The 19,471-nt window shown below is 38.2% G+C and overlaps 1 protein-coding gene across 1 annotated transcript in view; it reads right to left on the bottom strand.

The window, feature by feature from the left end:
- rgs3a (regulator of G protein signaling 3a) overlaps window positions 1–18,815 on the bottom strand; it is a 360,852-nt gene extending 342,037 nt beyond the window's left edge. Inside the window, exon 1 of the mRNA XM_049465826.1 lies at window positions 18,614–18,815. The gene's annotated coding sequence lies outside the window, so the exon portion shown is untranslated. The remainder of the gene's footprint in view (window positions 1–18,613) is intronic.
- Between the last annotated feature and the right edge of the window lie 656 nt (window positions 18,816–19,471).

Raw genomic sequence — 19,471 nt, forward strand, 5'->3', positions numbered from 1 at the left:
TCAAAACCCCGCAAAAATCCTCCCTAGCAAGGCCCACCGCGCTCCGCAAAACCAGCAAGCTGATTGGCCGTTTCACCTTGAACTGGCTCCGTGATTCGTGCCAAGAGATTTTCCATTCACAGCAGACAGCGGCCTGTCTCCTCATTAATAATACAGCTGAGCTGAGCGAAACGATTCGGGGCTACTGGAAATTTATTCGGGGCTAAAGCCCCAGAAGCCTAGGCCAGGTGACGCCCCTGTATATTATCATATATGAACAAACAGCTCTTACAGAAAATGCCGACTAAAAATTATTTCCCAGCATGGATCTGGCGCCCCCTCTAGTGCAGCGCCCCTATGTGTCGCATACGCTGGATACCCCCTTTTTGCCCCACTGCCTACAGGAGCTTTTATGATGATATCACATTCTAAACTCATAGTCTTTAGTGTGTAGTCGGTCCCCCTTTCCAGCTACATTACATGGGAGAAAAAAGTGTTGGGTCAACAACTTATTTCACCTACATGAGCTTTTATGAGGATATTCTATTCTAAATTCATAGGCATCAGTGTGTAGTCATTCCCCATTTGCAGCTACACAAAATAGAAAAGTTAATTTTGACTGTTTCTCTCTCAGGAAGCCACTCAGGTGCTCGTATTGACTGAAATCCAAAGAAGAAACAAAATCCAAGAAGTACAAAACTGCCTCTATCTAAGCAAGAGGTGCTACTTTGAAGATATTAAATATAAAACATATTCTGGCTTAACACATTTTGGTAACATTTTATTTTAAGGAACACAAACTAGGCGCTTATTAATATCTTATTATTCGCTTAATAAAGCCTTAATTTGACGTTTGTGAATGATTTATTCACTACTTATTAGGCTTTATTCTAGTTATTATTCAAGTGTTATTGGTGCTTAATTAGAGGTCTGTGATTGGTTCAATACTTATTCAGTTTTTTTCTGTGTCTAACTAGTGATGAACAGAACCTCACTTTAGACTATGGTACTTTAGTCACATCTTGGTGTATTAGTGATTTATTAACCCCTTATTAACTCAATAAACTGCAGCACAGCCATAACCTTACCAAACTCACGTATAGATCAAACTGCTGCCAATTATAATAACACTAATAACATGTAGAATTAGCTCATAGTTATAATGCTAAATAATCTGTTTAACAGGGTGCTAACTGTAATTTGTAACTATTTACTGTGCACTATAAGAACTAATACAGCCATTATTAATGAATCATTTCCACATAATAGACCCCTAATTAAGCACCAATAACACTTAATAACACAGAATAAAGCCTGTGTAATAAGTAGTGAATAAATAATTTACAAATGTCTAATTAAGGCTTTATTAAGCAAATAATAAGACATTATTTAAAGCCTAATTTGTGTTCCTTAAAATAAAAAAGTGTTAGCGAAAAAATGCCTGTTTTGTAACTGTTTTTTTTTTTTTTTACATTTTTCTACACTTACATTTACAGCATTGTAACTTACTGTTTCTCTGTTTCTATTGGTTGAGGGCTCACATTGCCAGCTACTTTCAATCCAAAACACACACACACACACACACACACACACACAAACATACAGTATACACACAACAGGCTGGCAGAGCTCTGGGCAGTGTGTGGCTGGCTGTGTGTTGTGCCAGTTGGATTAGGCAGCCGACCATGACACACTGACCATAATCACAAGTAGGTTACACTCATCCATCCCACACACACACACACACACACATAAACACACTTCTAGTGGATTTAGCCCCTGTAGAGACATATTACCAACATAATAAGACTAAATAGGACTAGATAAACATGAACTTGTTACTGGCACCATGCATAAAGCCAGGTTTGAGCTACAGAGGGGTATAAATACACCTGTATTGAGTGGAAGAACGGTGTTCTCTGGAATGATGGAGCTCCATCCAATGGTTTTAGTTTTAGATGGGATGAGATTGGTAGCTGGGTCTCAGAAAAGTAGAATATTATATGAGACCAGTTGTTACTTTTGGCAGTGTGGGCAGTGTGCCAATTCCTGCTGGAAAATGAAATCTGTATCTCCATAAAAGTTGTCAGTAGCAGAGGAAAGCTCTATAAGATGAAGTGCTGTAAGATTTTGTGGGAAAACAAAACTGCACTGACTTTAGACTTGATAATAAAACACAGTGGATCAACACCAGCAGATGACATGTCTCTCCAAACCATCACTGATTGGTGGAAACTTCACACTAGACCTCGAGCAGTTTGTACTGTGTGTCTCTCCACTCTTCCTCCAGACTCTGATCCCTTGATTTAAAGGTAATTATTTGCACTACTGTTTTTTACTATTTTTACTACAAATTTTACTATTTTTACTATTTTTACTACAAATACTACCGTATTTGCACTACTGTTTTTTACTATTTTTACTATTTTTACTACAAATTTTACTATTTTTACTATTTTTACTACAAATACTACCGTATTTGCACTACTGTTTTTTACTATTTTTACTATTTTTACTACAAATTTTACTATTTTTACTATTTTTACTACAAATACTACCGTATTTGCACTACTGTTATTTACTATTTTTACTGTCATTCCATCTCAATCACCATCAATATTGCACTATTGTCTTACGTATGTTTATTGTGTCTTGCTGTATTGAACATATAGTGTCTCCCACTCTGTTATATTATATTTATATATCTATTTTTACTTATTTACTTATATTTATATATCTATTCCTCCCCCACACCACTGCACCTTGTTTTTGTCTCATGTATGTCTATTTGTGTCCCTGCTGTATTGTACTCATAGTGTCTCCCATTCTCCTTTATTATATCTATTATCTGTACTTGCTGTAAAATTGGGAAGGAGAGTAACGTAATTTCAATTCTCTGTATGTCCTGTACATATGCAGTATTCACAATAAAACTACTTGACTTGACTTGACTTGACTTGACTTAAACTTTACTGATGATCAGTGATGGTTTGGAGAGTCATGTCATCTGCTGGTGTTGAGCCACTGTGTTTTATTATCAAGTTTCAAGTTTAGAGACTTTTATGGAGATGTAGATTTCATTTTCCAGCAGGACTTGGCACACTGCCCACACTGCCAAAAGTACCAATTTGTCTTATATAATATTAAAATTTTCTGAGATACTGACTTTTGGATTTTCATTGGCTGTAAGCCATGATAATCATCAACAATAAAAGTAATAAACGCTTAAAATAGCTCACTCTGTGTTTAATACATCTATATAATATATGAGTTTCACATTTTGAACTGAATCACTGAAATAAAGTAACTTTTCAATGATATTACAGTATTGTCTAGTTCTAGCTTAAAAAATACAACCAAATCTTCACTGCAGAGCTTCAGAATCTAGTAAAGGCCTCCTCTCACTGTACAGTAGAGACAGTAACTCCATCAAAAGCAGGATAAACTCTTTTTATAAATAGAATAATTATCAAAGTAACAAGAAACAATGAATGAACAAGAGTCTTTTACAGATTATGTAACAACTACTTATTGTTTGGGGCAGATGTGATATCTTACGTATGCAGTTAGCACTAGTGCTAATGCTAATTTGTGGAGTTTAAGCTCTAAGTGGAACTGTGTCTTCTGGAATGATGGAGCTCCATCCAGTACTTTTGGGATAAGTCAAAGAGTTAGACCCAAAAGAATAGGACTCTTTGGAGCAGATAAAACTGTTAAAGTGGAAAATGCAGGGTATACGGTTGGTTTGAATGAGTTTAAGACATTAAATGAGATTTCTGGTCTATCATTATCACTTTATAAACCGCACAGTTAGATCCAGTTACATCACAGATCCAGGTAATTGAGCTAATGCTCTAGAGAACAACAACAAGGCCAGTTAGGTAAGACATCAAAAATAGCCTCTCAAAATCAAATAACAAAATTCAATCTAATAATAAATAATAATATCAGTGTTAGAACTGAAATCTAATAACAAAAGCCAGCCTGATAAACAAGCAGCACAGCTAAACACTGAGTAGTGATCAAGGTGATTCGGAAACAGCACAGAGGTTGAGCAGCTTGGATGGATGGATGGATGGATGGATGTGTAGATGAATGGGTGAATGGATTGACGAATGGATGGATGGATGGATGGATGGTTCAGTGGATGCATGAATATGTATGACTATGTGGTAACAGACAGTCATACAGAACAAAACCAGATGGATGGATGGATGAAAGGATAGATGGATGGATTAATGGATGGATGTGTAGATGAATGGGTGAATGGATGGATAAATGGCTTGGTTAAGTGTGTACATGAATAGATATGAATATGTGGGTAGAGACAGGTAATTGAGTAACAGGCAGTCATACAGAACAAAACCAGATGGATGGATGGATGAAAGGATAGATGGATGGATTAATGGATGGATGTGTAGATGAATGGGTGAATGGATGGATAAATGGCTTGGTTAAGTGTGTACATGAATAGATATGAATATGTGGGTAGAGACAGGTAATTGAGTAACAGGCAGTCATACAGAACAAAACCAGATGGATGGATGGATGAATGGCTGGTTAAGTAGGTGCATGAATAGGTATGAATATGTGGGTAGAGACAGTCATACGGAACAAAACCAGATGAATGGATAGATAGTTAAGGATGTACCTGAATAAGTATGACTAGGTGGGTAGTCTTTAGCAAAACTGGATGGATGGAAGGATGGATGGATGGCTTGCTGGATGGATGGATGTGTAGATGAACGGTTGAATAGATGGATGAGTGGCTAGTTTAGTGGGTGCATGAATAGGTATAGACAGTCTTACAGAACAAAACCAGATGGATGGATGGATAGATGGATGGAGTGTTAATTGTGATTGGTTGGATGGGTACTAGGTACTTTATGTCTATAGTTTTTTTTTTTTTTTGGTCATTCAGACCAACACCAAACATGAAACTATCAGAAAGAGACAGTGTAAAAAAAAAGAGAAAGAGAGAGAGGTAAAGAGAGAGAGAGAGAGAGAGAGAGAGAGAGAGAGAGTGGTAGAGGTAAAGCGAGTGAGAGAGTGTTCGTGTCAGTGTGTCTGTAGGAACACCACTTGCCCTACATTCTGCCAGATGCTAAATCATGAATAGAATTTGAGAAAAAAAGTAAAAAAGAGGAGTTCTGCCCGTGAGCGCACAGAAACATGGGGTTCAAACCTACTGACCGTTCTCCAGATCCAGACACGCCTATACCAGAGCAGCTCTCAGCACTGTAACCCTCAGAGTCTTCCTACAGTAATGGACATTATTCCCAGCCCACAGCAGTGAGTAGCTCTCTCACACCAGCAACCGACCAGTTTACAGAGTCTGCAGTGTGGAACTCTCTGTGTTTTTAGTAGTTTTACTGCATTTTAACCACTTTTTATCCATTTTACACCACTTTAACCCACTTAAAAAATCACTAAATGTCCAAATGTTGGTGGAACCCCTTTCTTATGAATGCTGCATTCAGCTACTGTAAGTTAGATCAATTGCTGACACATGCTCACACAGCTTTTGTAACCCATGTAAAGAAGCATTGCCAATTCAATAGAGCACATGGACATGAGGCATTAAAGTATTGCATAGTATCTAATGATAAGTATGAGCTATAGAGGACGTATTCTTTAGAACAGGGGTGTCTAAACTACGGCCCGTGGGCCATTTGCGGCCCGTTTCCTTTTTTGGAGCGGCCCGTGAGGTATTTTAGAAATAGAATGAAAGTTGGCCCGCTGTTAAGCAGGTTTTTATAATGTGAGATTCAAAGTTTGAACGCTAGGTGTCAGAAACGGACTAAAGAGTCGGAGAGAGTGCTCATTTCAAGCGCAGAAAAACGGGCCAAAGAGTCTAAAAGCGGAGAGAGTGCGCATTTCTAGCGCAGAAAAACGGGCCAAAGAGTCTATAAGCGGAGAGAATGCGCTTATCTAGCTCAGTAAAACGGGCCAAAGAGTCTAAAAAGCAGAGAGAGTGGGCATTTCTAGCGCAGAAAAACGGGCCAAAGAGTCTAAAAGCGGAGAGAGTGCGCATTTCTAGCGCAGTAAAACGGGCCAAAGAGTCTAAAAGCGGAGAGAGTGCGCATTTCTAGCGCAGAAAAACGGGCCAAAGAGTCTAAAAGCGGAGAGAGTGCACATTTCTAGCACAGAAAAACGGGCCAAAGAGTCTAAAAGCGGAGAGAATGCGCTTATCTAGCTCAGTAAAACGGGCCAAAGAGTCTAAAAAGCAGAGAGAGTGGGCATTTCTAGCACAGAAAAACGGGCCAAAGAGTCTAAAAGCGGAGAGAATGCGCTTATCTAGCTCAGTAAAACGGGCCAAAGAGTCTAAAAAGCAGAGAGAGTGGGCATTTCTAGCGCAGAAAAACGGGCCAAAGAGTCTAAAAGCGGAGAGAGTGCGCATTTCTAGTGCAGAAAAACGGGCCAAAGAGTCTAAAAGCGGAGAGAGTGCGAATTTCTAGCGCAGAAAAACGGGCCAAAGAGGCTAAAAGCGGAGAGGGTGCGCATTTCTAGCGCAGTAAAATGGGGCAAAAGAGTCTAAAAGCGGAGAAAGTGTGCATTTCTAGCACAGAAATATGGGTCAAAAAGTCTAAAAGTTGCCGTAATTAAGGAGTTTAATATTAAGAGACATCATGAAATGAAAGATCAATTTGAAAAATCTTAATTCACACAACACTGTCAAAGATAAAGATAGTAAGTCAAGTAAAATGGTGTGTAAATGAAAGTAATCAGGAAAAATGTATTGTTTAAAGTCGTATATTTCATTATTTGTTTTATTACAGAGTCTGTGGCCCGTGAATTCAAATATATTTCTTCTTCTGGCCCCCAACAAAAAAAGTTTGGACACCCCTGCCTTAGAATTAGGTACTGCAGCGAAAGTAATCAAATCCTTACAGCAGTGCTTTAGGAAAATCTAGTAGAAAGTCTTCTCTGCTCAGTAGAGACAGTTACTCCAACAAAAGCAGGATGAACTCTTTTTAATACTCATGATTTCAGAAGAAACTGAACTGAATAAGCAGGTGGTGCAATAGTTTTGACCCAATAGTTCATATATAAGTTTAAAGGATGGTTTCAAGTTCACTCTTTTATGAATTTATAAGTTATAAAACGTATTCAGCAGCTTGTAATGCAATGCTTGTAAACACAAGTGCTTCATCATTTAAGGTGGAACAGGAAATTCCAGTAAAAACAGGCAGCTAATGATCCGACTTCAGACTGAGAGAGTACCGCCAGTCCCTGCTAAATTTTATTTGATTGTAAACAGAGTAGAAAAAACCCACGATATTTGGGGTCCTATAGTATTGTAAAATAGTGTCAGAAGTTAGGAATAAATCTACACTGATGTGTGTGGTGGTCTGAATGTGTGGTGCACTGCAGAGCTCTAACCCTGACTTTTAACTTAACAATAAACAGAATAAAGAAGTTTATAGAGTCTGCAGTGTGGAGCTCTCTCTGGTTTTAGTGGTTTTACTGCATTTGAACAACTTCTTGCTCATTTTATACCACTTTTAAAAGAAATATTTACTAAATGTCCAAATATTTTTGGAACTCCTTTCTCACACAGCTTTTCTAACCCATGTAAAGAAGTATTGCCAATACAATTGGAGTAGATAGACATGAGGCATTGAGGTATTGAGGTATGGCCCTCTATCTAATGCCAGGTATTGGCTATATAAGGGTATAAAGCGCCTAATATTGAGTATCTGTCTCTGCTGAGACGTGCAAAAGCACCACACTGTTAAAATACGAACGCGTCAAAGTCGGAGCTCACCCGGTTCTTAAAGGGAATGACAACGGGAACACTGATTGGTTTATTTCACGTTACGCCCAAAATTAGCCACACCCATGATTAATTAACTAAGAGAATTAGTACACAACTTTTGCGCGTTTCCAAGACTCCACACTCCCAGACCAATCTTAAACACTGTACAGCTGACAGTAACCCTGTTTCTGACAAATGGATTGGATGGATGTTTTGAAGGATGGATGGATGGATGTTTGGATAGATGGATGGATGGATGCTTAAAAGGATAAATAGATGAATGTTTTGAATGGTGAAGAGATGGATGGATGTTTTAAAGAATGGATGATTAAAAGAATAGAGAGAGCTTGGATGAATGGATGGTTGGATAATTGGATGGAATACTGTAGGAATATGTGGTTAAATTGATTGAAGGAAGGCAATAGGCATGGTTTGATTGATGGATGGATGGATGGATGGATGGATGGATGGATGGATGGATGGATGGACGTGCAAGGTGTATGTTTTGCGTCTTTATGATACCAAAGACACACCGACAGGCCCTAAATCCAGCGGCACAATAGACAGTTGACTGGTTTTATCTGCTCAACATCATTTAATTTCATCGTTTCTGCATTTCAGGTCTTCAACATCCTAAAAAAAATGTTGGGACAGTGGCAATTTAAGGCTAGTAAAGAGGTAAAAAAAAAGGTAATTGTCATATCAACAGATAAATGGAATCATGATCTGGGATAAAAGCAGTATATACAAAGTCTCTGAGGATCTCTGGTAAGGTAAGAGTTAAACAATCTTCTCACCAGCATGAACACCAATAGTTCAGCCCCAACCCCAACAAACTCCAAAAAACAGATTCACTGAAATGCTCCCCAGTCGCTGGCCTTTACTCTCAGGCTGCTGTCCATTCAGCCGTCCCCTCCCTACACACAGAGAGATGATGAATGCAGAGAGTCTCCTGCTCAGCTTTAGAGCGTCTTTATTCAGTGCAGAAGTAAGGGGACACAGGCTCAGCAGTAGAAACACTATTCATCATTACAGAGGAAACCTTTCACAATAAGAACACAGCAGAAGTGCATCTACCACACCTCGCTGGACACTCAGCCGGAGACCAGCCCATAATAATAAATGCTCTGCAGAACTTTCCACACTCTACTTCTGATCATTCACAGGGAGGACTGATCCAGTCTGAGAGATCAAAATCAATACCAGTTATTTTCAGCAAGTTTTAACAATGCAATAATCGGATTTTTAATCAAAGTTAGTTAAATAAGCTCTTTCAAAATATATCATTCATTATGAATACCATTAACTGATGGATGGATGGATGGATGGATGGACAAATAGAAGGATTGGAAGGATGCATGGATGCTCGGATGCTTGGATAGATGGACAAATGGACACTTGGTTGGATGGGTGAAAGCTTGGATGAATGGAGATGTGAATGCTTAGTTGGATGGACAGATGGATTAATTGATGGATAAATGCTTGGTTGGATGGATGGGTAAATCAGTTGATGGATGGATGATGGTTGGATGGATCGGTGAATGCTTAGTTGCATGGATGGGTGGGTTAATTAATGGATGGATGCTTGGTTTGATGGATGCATTGGTGGATGGATGGTTGGATGATTAACTGATGGATAGATGCTTGGTTGGACAGATGGGTGGATGAATTGATGGATAAATAACTGTTTGGATGGATGGGTAAATGCTTGGTTGGATGGATGGGTGGATTAATTGATGGATTGATACTTGGTTGGGTGCTTGGACAGGTGGAAGGACTGATCAATAATGGATAGATTAATTGATGGATGGATGGATGTACCAGCTTTATACTCCAACCTTCTCATCAATAGTGACAGCTTAGTAATGACAGATGGATGGATGGATGGATGGTTTGATGGATGGATGGAAGAATAGTTCGATGGTCAGACAGATGGTTGAATGGAAAAAAATTACAGTAAATCTCCGGCAACAAAGGTTCCAGATATATAGTGTAATCTTCTGCAATTCCTATTTACAGAAAAATTCTCAATATACTTGAGTTACAGTAAAATACAGTCAGAAAAGACATCAGACACACACTGTACATTTACACCATCCTTACTGTTACTGTTAACAAAAGAGCAATACTACACCGGGGAGAATTTCAGCTATTTATAGCTGGTTTAAAGTCAACAGTGTGAGTGTGCTGTTAACTGGAGCAGCATTAAACTGATTAAGCTCCACTTCTACTGAAGACCTTCTAACAGCTCCACACTCTCAGACCAATCTTAAACACTGTACAGCCAACAGTAACCCTGTTTCTGATAGACAGATGGATTGGATGGATGTTTTGAAGGATGGATGAATGTTTGGATGGATGGATGGATGGATTGATGGATGATGGATGGATGCATGGATGGATGCTTTAAAGGATAAAAAGATGAATGTTTTGAATGGTGAAGAGATGGATGGATAGATGGATGTTTTAAAGAATGGATGATTTAAAGAATAGAGAGAGCTTGGATGAATGGATAGTTGGATAGTTGGATGGAATACTGTAGGAATATGTGGTTAAATGGATTGAAGGAAGGGAAGAGGCATGGTTTGATTGATGGATGGATGGATGGATGGATGGTCATATGGAGAGGTGGTTTTATGGATGGATAGGTGTTTGAGGGTTGGTTTAATTAATGTTTAAATGTATTGATGGGATCTAGACTAACAGGTGGTTGTTGTATGGCAGATAGTTGTTGGATGTATGGATGGATGGATGCTTTGAAGAATGGATGCTTTAAAGGATAGAGGGAGCTTGGATGGTTGGTGGTTGGATAGATAGATGAAATATAGTATTAATATGTGGTTAAAAGGATTAAAGGATAAGAAGTTTAATCAGTGTTTAAATGTATAGATGGTATCTAGACAAAAAGGTGGTTGTTGGATGGCAGATAGATAGATGTATGGATGGATGAATGGTTGGTTGGATGGGTGGATGGATAAATAGATGAATGAATGGTTTGATGATTGGTTAGATGGATGGATGGTTTGATGTATGAACGGATTGATTTTTGGTGTACGCATTTTTTTATTTTTGATGTATGCATTGAGGGTTTTATGGTTTGATTGATGGATGGCTGCATTGATGGATGTTTATATGGAGGTGTGGTTTTATGGATGGTTAATTATTTTATGGTTTGGTTTATGGAGAAATGAGTGGTTGTTTGTTGGCAGATACAACAGGACGGGATGGATGGATGGAAGGATGGATGGTTAGTTGGTTTGTTGGTTGGTTGGTTGGCTGGTTGGTTGTTTGGTTGGTTGAATGGGTGGATGGATAGATAGAGGGCTAAATGGTTTGATGATTGGTTAGATGGATGGATGGTCTGATGTATGAATGGATGGATTGTTGGATTTTTCTGATGAAAGGATGAACAGAAAGATTGAATGGATGTATAGATGTATGCATTGAGGGTTTTATGGTTTGATTGATGGCTGCATTGATGGCTGTTTATATGGAGGTGTGGTTTTATAGATGGTTAATTATTTTATGGTTTGGTTTATGGAGAAATGAGTGGTTGTTTGTTGGCAGATACAATAGGACGGGATGGATGGATGGAAGGATGGATGGTTGGTTGGTTGGTTGGTTGGTTGGTTGAATGGGTGGATGGATAGATAGAGGGATGAATGGTTTGATGATTGGTTATATGGATGGATGGTTTGATGTATGAATGGATGGATTGTTGGATTTTTCTGATGAAAGGATGAACAGAAAGATTGAATGGATGTATGGATGTGGTTGTTTGTTGGCAGATGCAACAGGACGGGATGGATGGATGGATGGATGGATGGTTGGTTGGTTGGTTGGTTGGTTGGTTGGTTGGTTGGTTGGTTGGTTGGTTGGTTGGATGGGTGGATGGCTGAGTTCATGGATGTTTATAGGGAGGGCTGGTTTTATGGATGTATGAATGTTTAATAGTTTGGTTTATGGACAAATGGGTGGTTCTTGGATGACAGATAGGACAAGATGGATGAATGAATAGAAAGATGGATGGTTTGAGGGTTGGTTGGATGGGTCTATGGCTGGATGGTTGGTTGGCTGGATGGTTGAATTGCCAGCTTGACAGCAAGCCAATCATTCACAATTGATGCCTTCTTTTCTATCTACAAAGGTTCTCTAGGACATCATTAGCATTATAGCCACTTGCATCCGATTCCTTATATACAAAATGTGAAAAATGTTCTCTGATAGACTTTTCTTACAGTTCATAAGTTACTTGGGACTGATCGAAAGCCAGAAACTTTGATTGGGCCTCAAGTTTTATTCCAGCAGGACTAATTTATAGACTGTGCAAAAAGAAAAACCCACCCAGTGCGGCTTCATTTGTATTGTAGTGGAGTTGGAAAAAAGTCTCCTACTGCTGTTGAAGACATTCTAGCAGCTAATGATGGAGAGTTTCGGCAGCGGATCGATTCGGCTCGTCTCTCAGAGGCCCTCCCGCCTCCAGCCTTTGGGATGCACTGCTTGAACATGTAGTGCAGCATTAAGTCTCCCTGGAGGAGGGGGTCCACAGGGACTCAGAGCTCTGTGTTTCACTGGAGCGAAACAACAGACACATCTGTAGCTCTGTAGGAATCCCTGTACTGCTGATAATATCCATTACAGACGAAGTAAAAACAGATATAGGTAGTTTTGAATAGTTTCAAACCGTTTTTAAGGCTTACTCATAATGTAATAATTAGTAGAAAAGTCATGTTTGTTGTCTGAAGTTTGATTTTTACTTTAGAACCAGAGCTATAGGACTAATATAGAAGAAAAGCAATGAAAGCGTATGTCCCATCAATCAGTATAATGTGTAGCAGTGGAGCTGTGTTCTCTGGAATGATGATACGTAAGTCGGGGAGTTGAGGATAAGTTGAGGTGCTGATCAACCACATTCTGACATCACTAATGCTTATATTGTTGCTGAATGCAATCAAATCCTCACAGTTACTCAAAATATGCAAGATTGTCACTATGATTGGAAGATCGCTGGTTCAAATCCCGGTTATGCAGCTTGCTATCAGCTGCCGGAGCCCCGAAAGAGCACACTTGGCCTTGCTCTCTCTGGGTGGGTAGATGACGCTTTTTCCCCTCATCACTCCTAGGGTGATGTCGACCAGCACAAGGCGTCTGTGAGCTGATGTATCATCAGAATGGTGCATCGGAAATATTTGGGGTACAATATTGCTGTATATATGTTGAGGTGAGTGAGGTGGTGAAATTTTAAACATAGAGTACAGGCCAAAAGTTTGGACACACCTTCTCATTCAATGCGTTTTCTTTATTTTCATGACTATTTACATTGTAGATTCTCACTGAAGCATCAAAACTATGAATGAACACATGTGGAGTTTGATGTACTTAACAAAAAATGACCTGGTCTCCATAGTCACCGGACCTGAACCCAATCCAGATTTAAGGTTTGGGGTGAGCTGGAGCACAGAGTGAAGAAGACAAAGAGCCAACAAGTGCTACTAAACACCTCTGGGAACTCCTTCCTTCAAGACTGTTGGAAAACTTTTCATTTCAGGTGACCACCTCTTGAAGCTCATTGAGAGAATGATGCCAAGAGTGTGCAAAGCAGTAATCAGAGCAAAGGGTGGCTATTTTGAAGAAATTAGAATATCAAATTTAACTCCACATAACTCCACATGTGTTCATTCATAGTTTTGATGCTTGAGAATCTACAATGTAATAGTCATGAAAATAAAGAAAACGCATTGAAAAAGAGAAGGTGTGTCCAAACTTTTGGCCTGTACTGTTATTTAGGCCATAGGTGAAACATCTGAATGATAAATTATAACTTATAAATTATAACTTTTGAACCTTACAATCTTTCGTTACTTTTTAGCAAATTTCACAAGTTCACAGCTCTTCACAAGTTTAAAACACAAATTTCATTGTTATCATTTAAATGTATGAGTTTTGAAATGATATATTTCAAGTTCAAATATCAAAATTAAAGTAAATTTATTTCATAGGTAACAAAAGAAGATTCAAACACTTCTGTCAGCTCCTGAGCTTCATAAAACACCTGTTCAACACCAGAACATCCTAACACAGAGAAATGACTCAGTACTGAAGCTCCAATGAAGTGATTGTTTTGGGCGTTTGTAGGGTTTTAGGTTAGCTCCTATGGGCTTGAACCTGAAGCATAGCTCTTTACTGGAGCTTCAAAACAGAGTTTTTCCTCCATATGCAGCATGGATAAATGGAAGTTTGGATGTATTAAATGATATATAAAGATATATAAAGATATTTCTGTAGAATGGTGGGAGTTAAATTCTAGTCTACCATAGAAAATACAGTGCAGTGGCTGTAACGTACAGTAGGCTAAGACCACTAAAATTCAGATACACCTCCCTATGGCCTTTCATAGGGGTGTGCACACACACACACATACACACACACACACACACACACACAAACACGCACTGTGTTTTAACATAGAAGCAGGCGAGTGTAATCTGCAGTATACATGTATTAAAACTGATGCCTGCCCCACTTTTTAGAGGCAAGCAGGATCAACAATTTAAAAATTAAAAGTACAAGAAGAAGCTGTGAGAGGAGAGCAGCACTAACATCCCACTAGACACCATACATACATATATTTACAAATATATCCAGGCATGTCAGCATTTGGCGAAGCACTGTATGGACGAAAATATTGGGAAACCTGCTCATTCACTGGTTCTTTCAAAATAAAAAAGGCATTAACTGTAACTGAAGCAACTGAAGACTTTGAAGCATTGCTGTGAGGATTTGAGTGCATCTGGAGCTCCATGATTCCAGAGAACACAGTATCTCCACTGCTCCACAGATCAATAATGGGGGCTTTATACAGTATCCCTCTATAGCTCACACCTGACATTATGCATGGTGCCAGTAGGTTCATATTTACAGTTATATGAAAAAGTTTGGGCACCCCTATTAATCTTAATCATTTTAGTTCTAAATATTTGGGTGTTTGCAACAGCCATGCAACAGCCCAGTTTGATAAAATTTGACCCATGCAAAAGTATGGGCACCCTTATCATTTTATTGATTTGAATACTCCTAACTACTTTTTACTGACTTATTGCTTTTGCATACCTCAGGCGACTACCTGCATACCTGCTTGCAGAAATGGCTTCTTTCGCATCACTCTCCCATACAGCTTCTCCTTGTGCAAAGTGCGCTGTATTGTTGACCGATGCACAGTGACACCATCTGCAGCAAGATGATGCTGCAGCTCTTTGGAGGTGGTCTGTGGATTGTCCTTGACTGTTCTCACCATTCTTCTTCTCTGCCTTTCTGATATTTTTCTTGGCCTGCCACTTCTGGGCTTAACAAGAACTGTCCCTGTGGTCTTCCATTTCCTTACTATGTTCCTCACAGTGGAAACTGACAGGTTAAATCTCTGAGACAACTTTTTGTCTCCTTCCCCTGAACAACTATGTTGAACAATCTTTGTTTTTAGATCATTTGAGAGTTGTTTTGATGAGCCCATGATGCCACTCTTCAGAGGAGATTCAAATAGGAGAACAACTTGCAATTGGCCACCTTAAATACCTTTTCTCATGATTGGATACACCTGGCTATGAAGTTCAAAGCTCAATGAGGTTACCAAACCAATTTTGTGATTTAGTAAGTCAGTAAAAAGTAGTTAGGAGTATTCAAATCAATAAAATGATAAGGGTGCCCATACTTTTGCACCGGTCAAATTTTGGTTTAATGCATATTGCACATTTTCTGTTAGTAGAATAAACCTCATTTCAATCCTGAAATATTACTGTGTCCATCAGTTATTAGATATATCAAACTGAAATGGCTGTTGCAAACACCCAAATATTTAGAACTAAAAATGATTAAGATTAACAGGGGTGCCCAAACTTTTTCATATGACTGTATTTATATGGTCCACAGAGTCCTATTCTATTGGCAGTACCTCTACACATAGACTAGACAGACTGTACAGTATAAGCAATGGGTTCAACTTAAAGATGCCTAATGCATACAACAGAACAGGTCTCCACAAATATATATAGCAACATATTGATCATGTCATTAAACACTATACAAATCAAAATACTGGGAAGCCTTCTGAAACCCAGGCCATAAAAAAAGGGTTTATCCTGCTTTTGTTGGAGTAAGACTCTCTAATAGATTTTGGGGCATTGCTGTGAGGATTTGATTGCATTCAGTGACAAGAGCTTTAAAGAGATTAATATGTTTAATGTGTTTATCTACTCTAGAGAGTTTTGTTCCACTGGTAATGATCCACTGGTCAAATGTATTAAAAAAGAGTTTATACTGTTTTTTGGGGTTCTTTTTTGTTTTTTTTAACCATCTCTACTGTCCACGTAAGACTTTCTAACTATATTTTGGAAGATTGCTCTAAAGGATCTGATTGTTCCTCTCTATTTGATTGTAGACAAAGCTCCTCTGCTCCACCGCTCAATGTTTTGGGGTCTGATACCTCTCCATCTAGCCCATGCCTGACAATAGGAAAGGTGCTAATACAGTATATTCATTATGCTTATCTTTAGAGTCATATACTGTTGGTAAGACCTCTCTCTAAAGAGAATAGCCAGGCTGTGTTTGACATATAGTGTATATTGTAAAATCTAGCAATATATGGATACACTATATTGACAAAAGTATTGGAACACCCTGAAAATCCTCTATTTCTGAGTCACGGGTATTAAAAAGAGTTTATGCTGCTTTTGTTAGATATCTCTACTTGATTTAGAAACATTGCTGTAAGGATTTGATTGTTGATATTTATAGTTTATAGTTTATTTTTTAGTTTTATACCCCATCCAGCCAGCCAATGCCTGGCAATAGGAAAGGCACCAATATAGTGGGTTCATCCTGTACTGTTGTAGAGAGAGACTGTGTTTGTTTTATGGTTTATAGCCAGGCTCTGTTTGTTTGTGCATTTGCATGTTTGTGTCAGCAGTGGAAAAAAAGGGTGTAAACTAATATTTGGACATATACTAGTGCATCTCAAAAAATTGAATGTCATTAAAAAGTTACATAATTTCAGTACAAAATGTGAAACTCATATACTTTATCATCACTGTCCAATAAAAAACAAGTATGCCCAAAACAGCAACTTTACAGGAGAGAGAAAAAACCTTTTAATCTTTTAATGGAAGTCAAAGTAAAAAGAGTTTATTTCAGGTAATTTTAAAGAGTTTCTATTGGTCCATTCCTCAGTAAATTTTGTGTGTGTTAAAATTTTGTAGAAAACTAAAAATAGACAAAAATGAAGATACTTAATCATTGGATAACGACGATACAGATGCATTACACACAGAGTGATCTATTTTAGGTATTAATTTCATTTATTGTTGATGATTATGGCTTATTACAGACAATGAAATCCCAAAAATTTGAATATTATACAGTATAAGACTAATTGGTACTTTTGCTACAGTGTGGGCAGTGTGCCAAGTCCTGCTGGAAAATGAAATCTAACCGCACCTCCATAAAAGTTGTCAGTAGCAGAGGGAAGCATGAAGTGCTGTAAGATTTTGTGGGAAAACAAAACTGCACTGACTTTAGACTTGATAATAAAACACAGTGGATCAACACCAGCAGATGACATGTCTCTCCAAACCATCACTGATCATCAGTAAATTTTACATTTCATTTGTAAATCAAGAGAGCAGATTCTGGAGGAAGAGTGGAGAGACACACAGTCCAAACTGCTTGAGGTCTCACTGCAAAAAAGTCAATGTTTTTCAAAATTTAAGGCAATAAATCTTAATCATTCTTATATAGAATTTGTAGCTTATTTTAAGTAATTTGAACTCAAAATAAGCACAATCAAGCAGCAATCAAGTTATTCTGATTCTTGTGTCCAAAAACAGTGACTTTTTTGCCTGATTTAGGCGTTACTTCACTCATTTTGAGACTTTACCATTGTTTTTTGTACGAAATTTTACTAAGAAAATGTTAGCATTGGCAGATTTTTTTTTTGCTTAATATACATATATTTGTCTTAATTTGCATATATTTTGTCGGTACCACTTTAAAATAAGACTACCTTTATAAAGGGTTTATAAATGGTTTACAATTAATTTATTAATGGTTACTAATTAGGTTGTAAATGCCTTAAAATCATTAATAATCAGTTATAACACATACGTAGAAAGGGCAACAATGACCTGTTGTTGGCCAAATAGTGAACCCACAGCCATCTATATTGTTGACCATTCTACGTATGTGATATAAATGATTATTAATGATTTATAAGGCATTTACAACCTGATTAGATACAGTTAATGAACTAATTGTAAACCATTTATAAACCCTTTATAAAGGTAGTCTTATTTTAAAGTGGTACCATTTTGTCTAGTTTTTGCCAATGGATTTTTTGCAGTGTAGTGAGGAGTTTCCACAATCAGTGATGGTTTGAAGAGACCAAGTATATAAGCATTTCTGTATTTCTTACTATATCTGATAATATTACAGCATGCAAATATATCGGTACAGACAATATATATCATGCAGCCGGCTGCATGCAGTGGAGGGTTGTATGTAATTAGTAGCAGTTGTGCTCTAATCTATTTAGACAGTGCAAAGCCGCAGACAATACGAGTCCTCACGACTAATTTATACAGTCTAGACAGCATAACCACAGAGCGGGGTATCCAGCCCCTCACAGACAACACTTCAAAAACCCATTCTCACAAGATTCCCTCGCTCTTTTCTACAAAGCGCAGCGGCAAAACGAGTGGAAAACACTCAATTACACTGTCACAAAGTGTTCCTGTCACACACACACATACACACACACATACACAGATATACACACATACAGATTAATACACAGATAAACATAGCGAGAGATATAGAGTAACTACTCACCTAATCTCTGTCTGTCTGAAGGTTCACACACACACAGCCATCACCCTCACACACTCACACACTGCCACGGCATGCCAGGACACACACACGTGGGAGTGTGTGTGTATATGTGTGTGTGTGTGTGTGTCCTGACGTGAGCAGAGAGAGGTAAAGCGCCTCCAACTCTTTAAACCCACAGAGCAGGAGCTGTCCACAGTGAACACGCTCGATTCTGACGTGTGCAAGTGTGTGTGCTCTAGTGTGTGTGTGTGTGTGTGTGTGTGTGTGTGCTCTAGTGTGTGTGTGTGTGTGTGTGTGCTCTAGTGTGTGTTAGTGTGTTAGTGTGTGCTACGTCCAGCCTACTTTCATCCAGCTCCTCCCTCTCCCTCTCTTTTTCTCTCTCTCTCTTTCTCTCTCTCTCTTTTTTTTTAATCCCTCACTTCCCCCACACTGACCTGAACCAACTGGCCTGTGTCTCAGACTCCAGCCCTCGTTCACACTGTATTATTTAACATTATTTAGTAGCAGTCTTTAATATGACACTGTGTATGCGTTATTACATGTTTGCTTTATATTTAATTTAATGAAGATTTTTGAATTTTTAATGATTTTGCTATTTATAGGTTTTATATATTTGAGTAAAATTCACTTTCTGGTTTTATTCTATAAACTACGGACAACATTTCTCCCAAATTCCCAATAAAATTGTCATTTAGAGCATTTATTTGGGAAAAATAGAAAAATAGTCCAAATAATGTTCTCAGAGCTTGAATACTGCAAAGAAAACAAGTTCATATTTATTAAGAATTAACAATTCTAATCTAATCTAATCTAGTATAATCTAATGTAAGATATCTATCTGTCTATCTATCTGTCTGT

The sequence above is a fragment of the Astyanax mexicanus genome, chromosome 1 (genome assembly GCF_023375975.1).
Source record: "Astyanax mexicanus isolate ESR-SI-001 chromosome 1, AstMex3_surface, whole genome shotgun sequence".
NCBI classification, from domain to species: domain Eukaryota; kingdom Metazoa; phylum Chordata; class Actinopteri; order Characiformes; family Acestrorhamphidae; genus Astyanax; species Astyanax mexicanus.